The sequence below is a fragment of the Cucumis sativus genome, chromosome 3, assembly GCF_000004075.3.
Source record: "Cucumis sativus cultivar 9930 chromosome 3, Cucumber_9930_V3, whole genome shotgun sequence".
NCBI lineage: Eukaryota > Viridiplantae > Streptophyta > Magnoliopsida > Cucurbitales > Cucurbitaceae > Cucumis > Cucumis sativus.
Genome location: NC_026657.2, coordinates 25,473,789 through 25,483,337, shown reverse-complemented (window position 1 = coordinate 25,483,337; position 9,549 = coordinate 25,473,789). Strand labels below are relative to the sequence as shown.

At 30.9% G+C, this 9,549-nt stretch overlaps 1 long non-coding RNA gene across 1 annotated transcript; it reads right to left on the bottom strand.

Moving 5' to 3' along the window:
* Positions 1-1,206: 1,206 nt before the first annotated feature.
* On the bottom strand, positions 1,207-4,006 carry LOC116402615. The gene is made up of 6 exons (XR_004215059.1): positions 3,642-4,006; positions 3,371-3,466; positions 2,380-2,444; positions 2,215-2,287; positions 1,925-2,029; positions 1,207-1,261 (listed from the first exon to the last, which is right to left on the bottom strand). It is a non-coding gene; the product is annotated as an uncharacterized LOC116402615 (long non-coding RNA).
* Between the last annotated feature and the right edge of the window lie 5,543 nt (positions 4,007-9,549).

Genomic DNA, 9,549 nt, shown 5'->3' with positions numbered 1-9,549 from the left:
TGCTTAGGCAAGAAAAGCGGAGAGGATCCCACGAAAATTCTGAAACCGGGGGATCTCGGCGCGCATTTTACTTGACCTAAGCGGCTGGCTTGGCGCCCTCTTTTTTTTCTCTCTACCTCTCTAGGCGGGATCGGGTTTTGCTTAGGCAAGAAAAGCGGAGAGGATCCCCACGAAAATTCTGAAACCGGCGGATCTCGGCGCGCATTTTACTTTACCTAAGCGGCTGGCTTGGCTCCCTCTTTTTTTTCTCGCTCCTTCTCACAGGCTGCCATGCTCGGTGAAGAACTCTAAGTACCTACTAGGCAGGGGTCGGGTTTTGCTTAGGCAAGAAAAGCGGAGAGGATCCCCACGAAAATTCTGAAACCGGGGATCTCGGCGCGCATTTTACTTGACCTAAGCGGCTGGCTTGGCGCCCTCTTTTTTTTCTCTCTACCTCTCTAGGCGGGATCGGGTTTTGCTTAGGCAAGAAAAGCGGAGAGGATCCCCACGAAAATTCTGAAACCGGGGGATCTCGGCGCGCATTTTACTTGACCTAAGCGGCTGGCTTGGCGCCCTCTTTTTTTTCTCTCTACCTCTCTAGGCGGGATCGGGTTTTGCTTAGGCAAGAAAAGCGGAGAGGATCCCCACGAAAATTCTGAAACCGGGGGATCTCGGCGCGCATTTTACTTGACCTAAGCGGCTGGCTTGGCGCCCTCTTTTTTTTCTCTCTACCTCTCTAGGCGGGATCGGGTTTTGCTTAGGCAAGAAAAGCGGAGAGGATCCCCACGAAAATTCTGAAACCGGGGGATCTCGGCGCGCATTTTACTTGACCTAAGCGGCTGGCTTGGCGCCCTCTTTTTTTTCTCTCTACCTCTCTAGGCGGGATCGGGTTTTGCTTAGGCAAGAAAAGCGGAGAGGATCCCCACGAAAATTCTGAAACTGGGGGATCTCGGCGCGCATTTTACTTGACCTAAGCGGCTGGCTTGGCTCCCTCTTTTTTTTCTCTCTTTCTCTCTAGGCATTGCAAAAGTTTCTAAATTTTGACATTTTTAGCAAAATTTGCAAAATGAAAATTTCCCAAAGGACATGGAATGTGCAAGGCTACAACCCCACCCCCCACTTAAAAATTTGCATTGTCCTCAAAGCATTTTAAGCAAGATTCTACGGATGGAAAGAAAAAAAGAAAAAGGAGAACAGAAGACCTCCCCTTGTAACCTAGTTTCTTCATGGAAGCTTGCTTGCAAAGATCCCAAGTTTGGTTATATTTCATTTTCCTTTATTCCTACAAAAAGAAAACAAGAATTTCCATCGAATTTTATTAAAAAGGTTAAACTAAAAATTTTAGTAAAATGTGCAGAATTGTTTAAGCTCGGTTGCATTTTCTAAGCATCACTTGAATTATTAAAACGACCTAACAAATATTCAATACAAGTTCGTAATTCATAACCTACCAAAAAGTTCAAAAAGATTGTTGTAGGTGTTCCACCAAACCTTTTGTAAATTACATACATCAATAAACTTACTTCTTATGGGGGGGGGGGGGGGGGGGAAGAAACTATGTTTTAGGGACAGATGGCTCTAAAGCACACAAACACTCTCCATCTCACTCTCTATCTGCCCTGTATCTAATTTAATCCAGCATTCATTTGGGGTATTGTAGGTTCATATTAAAAAATAGTCATTCATGTCGTGATGCAAAGGCCCTTTTTATGTATCTAGAACTAAAATCACGAAAATCATCGTGGACATGCAGCACAACAAACTGAATATCCATGGGAAGCCTTTGCTAACAAAATGGTTGACAATAATTACTCAGACAGGAGAGGATGACTATAATTAATTGACAGAAGTACAAATCAATATAGGTGCACAACCACCAAGCCCCCAACAAAAGGAACAATAAACTTCAATAACAAAAGAAAGGTAGTATCAAGACTATCCTTACCTTGTTATCGAAGAAGATACCTTGGCTCTAGTAAGCCCGATGCTCTGCCTTACAACATTCAATTACCTCAGTACTGTAGTGTTTCTTCAAAGTTTGGGAATCTACCTAAAACATAAAAATATATATTACAACTTGAAAACCTCCATGTCAGAAACTTTACTTTAATTAGCAAACCAAATGCTATGCAAGAATTAGTTAGCAGAAACACAACATAAATAGTAATGATATTCTTTGGGGAGGGGATAAAAGCATCTTTCATCTTAGAAATAAGCTTAGCAGTTAGCACTAACCTTTATATAAGAAGTTAACACCGGTTTGATTACTTCATAAACTTCAGCTACGAAATCTGGTAAAGAGAAAGACCTAATCCATAATGTTAAAGAGGAAAAGACCAAGTCAGATTCTTTTATTCAAACAGGTTAGTATCACATCTCCAAAGGAAAAAACTTACGGACCTCTACGACGAATTTCCTTGAATGATGTAGCAGCACCTTGTTCTTGAAACACAGTTTCATTTATGCTGTGAAAAATAAGATTGATAAATAAAACTTTCGGCTACAATTAGCCACATAAACATAAAGTTGTGACAGGAAAACAAAAGCTAACAGATAATTAACTATACAGTTTGTAGGCAAAATACCAAATAGCCCATAATCAAGATCACAACTGAAGCAAACAATAATGTGTAGTTTATCATTTCCAACCAAATAAGGTCAAATGGCCAAATAATATGTCCTTTCACATAAATATTTACTCCTGAATTTTTTGAAGGATAATGTTATCGCTTCTCTCCTACGTTTCACAAAAGTTCTTTTACATATTATATTTTTTTTACATATTCCTATTGAAGAGTCTCATTTGAGCATTTTATGGTCAATTTGACTTGAAAGAAACGGCAGAACTTTCAATAAGAAAGAAGCAAGATGCCCAGTTTTTTTTAACTGCTGTTTTTCACTTCTTTTTTTTTTCTTTAACTTGCTGTAAATTGGAGATGTTTTCCATAACTACTGTGGCTTATAATATGTCCTTTCACATAAATATTTACTACTCCTGAATTTTTTGAAGGATAATGTTATCGCTTCTCTCCCACGTTTCACAAAAATTCTTTTACATATTATTTTTTTTTTACATATTCCTATTGAAAAATCTCATTTGAGCATTTTATGGTCAATTTGACTTGAAAGAAACGGCAGAACTTTCAATAAGAAAGAAGCAAGATGCCCAGTTTTTTTTAACTGCTGTTTTTCTCTTCTTCTTTTTTCTTTAACTTGCTGTAAATTGGAGATTTTTTCCATAACTACTGTGGCTTATGTAATTTACCTTCTCCCTAAATGCAACCATAAATCAAACAAACTAGATGAATAAATTTACACCACAGAAATCCATCCTATGAAGACTACAGCGGAGAAAGATGCGATAAGGATAAAGCATAGGAAGAGCAAATACCCCATGGGAAGTAAACTGATAGAAAATACTTTGTCTTGAGAGTAATATATCCCGAACCAATTTTCTGCCAGCCATTAAGATTTACCCACTGCAACTCTGCACACAAATATTTTCTTATAAACAATAATTAACACAATCTAATTGGTATCTTATGGATATAAAAGACAGCATGGATCCATATTGGAAGGATTTCAAATTAGTCTACGAACAAAGAATTTGGAAGGATTTGTGATCAACTAAGGAGCTCTCGACTTTCTCAGCTGGAATTTACCTTCCTTGGGTACTTATCGACCAGAGACTGGAAGTAGTTGTGCTCTTCGTCCATAGTAGTCATCCAACCAGCAAGGGAAAGACCACGACGTGCAGTGGAATAGGAAAAAGAGCGTTGAGCACAGCTTTCGTGTCACCAGCAATCGTTTTTCCTTTATTGGTAGACCGAAAAGGCTTTGTCAAGCAGGCAGGCATGATTGTCACTCGATCGACAGTTGAGAAATCCGGCGCTGTTAGGGGTAGGAGAAGAAGATGGCCGTGAATCGGCGATTTTGAGGAAGACGAAGAAGATGAGAGAAGGGGAGAGGACGAGAAAGCAGAGAGAGAAAGATAGCCGTTAGAGAAGAAGTAGGGGAAGAACTTTGAAACGTGAGTGAGAGAGAAGGGGAGATGAGGGATTAAAATATATTTGAATTATTTGTGATAAAACCCATTTAAAATCCAAAACAATTTCTTTATAACTAAAACAAATATTTTGTTTTTAAAATTTAGACTAAAAAATCAAATTTTACTGTAAAAATTGAGATAAAATTTTCAGTAACGATAAAGCAAAAAATATATATTTTGTTTTTCAAATAATTATAATCCAAAATTTTCAAGAAATGTGAAATTTCATTTAATAAGATAAAAAAATTGTGAACATTAGTTTTCAACTTTGGCAATGGATGAAAGTATTAGAAATGGAAAATAATTGTTAGATATGCATGTTAGCCGTCACCACAAACCAATCCAATTTTTCATTCAAAAATGTTGAATTTATAATTAATGGTTCTCGAAACATTCATACAATTTTTTTTTTAATTTAACTTACTTAATTTGAGTTTTCTTACGATGTTCATGTCGATATTATACGAAAAATTGTCTTAAATGATAAAATTGCTAGTTCTTTGCCTGATTGTCACTCCTACTTAAAACCTCACACGTGTAAAATTAATATTAAGACCTTCAACTTTAGATATGAAGGTCTTCAAAATATCAAAGTTGAAGGTCTTAACAAAGTACAAAATATTTAGAGATAACTGTGAATATGGAAAAATTTGTATAATATAAGAAAAAATCTGAAAAATTAATAAGATATTTTTTGCAAAACTGATGGTTCCATTTTAATTTTTAATTTTTTTTACCTGTTTATATACCCTTTATGTAGGATAATACATTTTTTTTACAAATACAGTGTATTTTCATGATGCAAATAATGAGGCAAAATATCACACAATCACAAAGACAGGGTATTTGTAAACTACAATCAGTTTTGGAAACTCTTATCTAATTTATGATGCTTTCGGGATTGACAGGATTTTTCCAATATCCCTAAATATATGCCTATAATTCATAAGATTTTTGGATTTTTAGTATTTAAATCAAATTAAACAACATTTATTTATTTAATTCATAAATCTTATGTTTAATAACGATTCCTCTTCAAAATGGCTAACAAATTTTCAACGAGATTCATTAGTTTTCATAATATCAGATTTGTTTTTATTTTTTTATACCCGATTAAACCATTTTATACCGGATAATTCATTTCTTACCAATACTGTGTATTTGCATAGTTTAAAAAATGAGGTAGAATATCATAGATTCACGAATACGGTGTGTTTGCAAACAATTTTCAACTTTGGTAAATCTTAATTAAATATGATATTTCCTTACTATATAAGATTGCACCAACATCCCCTAAAAATATGGTCGTAATTTTTATCAGATTTTTGGATCGTTAGGATTTAAGTCAATTAATTAATAATTTATTTCTATAATTCAAGTCAATTAATTAATAATTTATTTCTATAATTCTTAATAGATATTTTTAACAACCATTTGAATTCAAATTTTAGACCATACCCCTAAAATAATGGCAAAGATAAAAATTTAACATTTTTTTTATTCTTTATATTCCAAATTATTTATAATTTTTTTAAATAATATATATTACATATTCTTATTAACAATTTGAATTAAGATTTTATATCATCTCCTAAAATCATCAATTTGAATTCAAATTTTACATAATATTCCTACAATAATGGCAAAGATAAATTCAACATTTTTGAATCTTTATAGTCCAAAAAAACTTATAAAAAATTTAATAAATAATACATAATACATATTTTTAATAAAAATTTGAATTTAAATTTTTTTTATCTAATTACGACTATCCAATTATTTTGGTTGATTTTTATTTAAAAAATTATATTCTTATGCCAATTATATAGACTTAAAAAAAAAATATAAACTATATATTTAAATGTATATACATAGTCAATTAATTATTTTGAGACATATTTTTTTTTGTAACTTTAATATTCACGTTTATTTTCATTAAACATTTGCTTTTTTGTCTAACGGTTTTCATCGAAAGCTTTTAATCTTTACAGTATATCCTTTAACACTATTTGTTGAAGACCATAGTATTTTTATGGTTAGTAAATAAATATATTTCATTAACCTACTTGAAAATATTTGTTTGAAAAAAGAAAAATATAAATTTGAATATATTTAATTTATTCCATTTGTTTTATTATTTATTTCTTTTTTTTCTTAATTTAAAAAAAATGATTTATTGGTATGGTTAAATACATGACAATATTATTCTTTTTAGATTAATTCCACAATATTTGATAAAATGTATAGCATATGTTACTAATACAATTATATTGTAATTTATGCTTTTAAATAATGTGAGAAACTATTTGTTCTATATCGTGATCACATATTCAAATATTAATATTTATTTGCTCATATAATCATATACTTTTTCAATAAAAAAACTTAACATTAAGATGAATTTGTTACAAGCCCAATGATAAAAACGATTTTCTAAATAATGTCATTGAATCTAATCTCGGTTGTTTAACTAACAAAATTTTATAATAACCGATAAAATTAAGGTTTCACAAACATAATATAAGTGGAGCATGAATGATATTATAAACAACGAATTTGGGACACACACAAAAAGGTAAAAATTTTGGTAATCAAGATATAGTATCATTCCCCTAAGTATAAGATAACTCATATATTCCAAATACAGTGTATTTGAATAGCTCAAAAAATGAGACAAGATATTAGAAATAGCATGAATGAAAGTGTATTTTGCAAACAACATTCAAATTTGGTAAATCTTAATTAAATCTGCTATTTTGTTATTAGACAAGATTACAACAACTTTTTCTATAATAATGGCAAATATATATACAACTTCAATTTTAAATAATTTATTAAATGATAAATAATATATATTTTTAATAACAATTTGAATTTAAATTTTAGATCATTCCCTAAAATAATGCCAAATATAAATAAAATATTTTCAACTTTTTTATATTTTAAATAATTTATTAAATAATAGATATTATATATTTTTATAACAATTTGAATTTAAATTTTAGAATTGTAATTATCCTTAATGGAATTTTTGTAAAATCTTCTTCTTTTAGGTTTTTGCAATTATTGGACGACACACGCTACTATAAGCACCGAAAATGGCACTCAACGATTAAATGATCGAAAAGCATGAGGTTAAAATCGTCAGGGACAGTGAAAACATCAGTGACAGTGATTTGGACAAGACGATGGGCAAGGTGGTGGCCTAGGGTGGCGTTAGAGGAGCTAACGACGGTAGAGGGAACAAAGTTTTGGATAGTGCAAATAGGGTCATTGGATGGGCAACAAACGATGTTGTTTTGGGGTTTGCAAGTGTCGAGTGATCTGATTTTAGTGTCCATTTAAGGAATGAGTGAATAATTTGTGAATGGTTTGAAGGGGATGAAGCTGAAAGCTCCAATCGCTTTTGCTGAATGCGCACAGTTTGAAGAAGAATATGAAACAACTGCAAAAATTATGTGGATCTTTGATTATGATAGGTGTGCAACTTTCAGTTTTGGGAGAAAATTAGGATTTTAATGGGTGTTAATTGTGTGTTGGAAGTTTGATTTTAATTATAGGATATTTGTGGTTTCATGAATAATTGTATTTAGGAATCAACTTTGTTATTTAGTAAGGGCATTTAAGATATTGTTACAACAATTTTTTTTCTCCATATTTTTTAATTTTTTAATTTTATCAATTTAAATAAAAATTTGTCATTTATCCTAACTAAACCTCATATTTTGTCATTCTTTTTGTCAACCCTTTTTTTAATTATTTGTTAGATTTTAACGTATCCCTAATTTAATCCACGTTTCCTCCATGTAATGTTGAGAAAAAAGGTCAAGAAAATGACTATTTTAATATATGGCGTTGTTATTTTCAAATCAAGCAAACAAAGTCCCCTATTGAGTTGACATTTTGGGGATAATTAAGAAGTTGGTTGGGAATTTGGATACAAAAGTATAGGTTTGAATCATCTAATTGTATTTTTCCAAATTATGATTGACATTTAAAAGCTTTAAAAGTTAATTTATAAATTTAACTAGAGAATTTTAGTTATTTGGAAAAAAAATTAATTGTGTATTTTTTATAAAAAATATAATAAATTTTGTAATTTTAAATTTAAAAGTAAATCACAAGCTCACGTTTAGTACTGTTTTAGGAGTTAAAATTTAGACTATAGTTTTGAATTTGAATTTACTATCTTGTAAAAGAGGTCCGATTGTCTTTTTATTTTTTATTAAATTGAGTTTAGTATATATGACTTTTCATTGAAGAGATAAGAGGTTTTTCTTTCTTTTTTTCAAATGGTTGTGCTAGAAATTATTTTTATTATATATATATATATATATATATATATATATATATATATATATATTTATTTATTTATTTATTTATTTAAAAGTAATAGAATTCAAATTTAATTAGATTGAATCCTAAAATAAATTGGAAAGATGACACAAAATTCTTTTAAAAAATTGTTTTTTGAAATGATTATATTTATTATCTAAATGAAACAAATAGATTAGTTAAGAGATACTATCAATAATATTAATAATATGTTGACGTCCAGTAGTGTGCATAACCATGTGTCAAGCAAACATTAGCATTAGTGTCCACCATGTGTCAAGCAAGCATGACTTCTTAGTGGCCATGTAATCCACGTCCTACTTGCTAACTTGTCTATAAATAGAGGGCTTTGGTGGATTTGTAAAGATATACCAAGAGTCGAGGAGTTCACAAAGAAGTGGGAGAAAGTGGAGAAAACTGAGATTTTCTTTTTCTTAATTATTTTCCTATTTTCTAATTTTTTTATTTCTTTATTATATTATTATATTATTTCAATATTATAATTCTCCGATTTCCGTGTTTCGGTTGTGCTTCGTTTTCACAACTAAAAGAAATTTTTAAAAATAACTAAAACTAGTGGACCTAAACTACAGGTTAAATACCCACAATACCTATGTATTGTAAAGTAGAATTTTTTTATAGTTTTCCTTGTCATAAGTAAATTACAGGTGAAATACCCACAATACCTACGTCTTCAAGCCATGGTTGAAGAAGAAGTAATTGATCATCAATGTTTCTATTTAGTCTATTTTGAAAGAAAAATAATTGATTTTTTAGAACAATTGTTCAGTGGAAGAACAAAAAGCAGTCAATTATAGAAGAAAAATAATTGATTTTTTAGAACAATTGTTCAGTGGAAGAACAAAAAGCAGTCAATTATAGAAGAAAAATAATTGATTTTTTAGAACAATTGTTCAGTGGAAGAACAAAAAGCAGTCAATCATAGAAGAGATCTTCGTTCACAAATGAGAGCAAGTTTGGTTGTTGTAAAAATTCCGTTGATGACGATCAAAATAACTTGTTGCACCGTGACGAATCATTGCCCTGAAAGCAAATTCGACCAGACTGTGGTGCTAATTTTAATGTCGGTTGCACATGCACTCGCCAGAAATAGGAATAGAAACGATAAATGATTGCTTAGAACTTCGTATCGGTAGGGAGGATGGTGTATAGGTAGAGATGAGAGT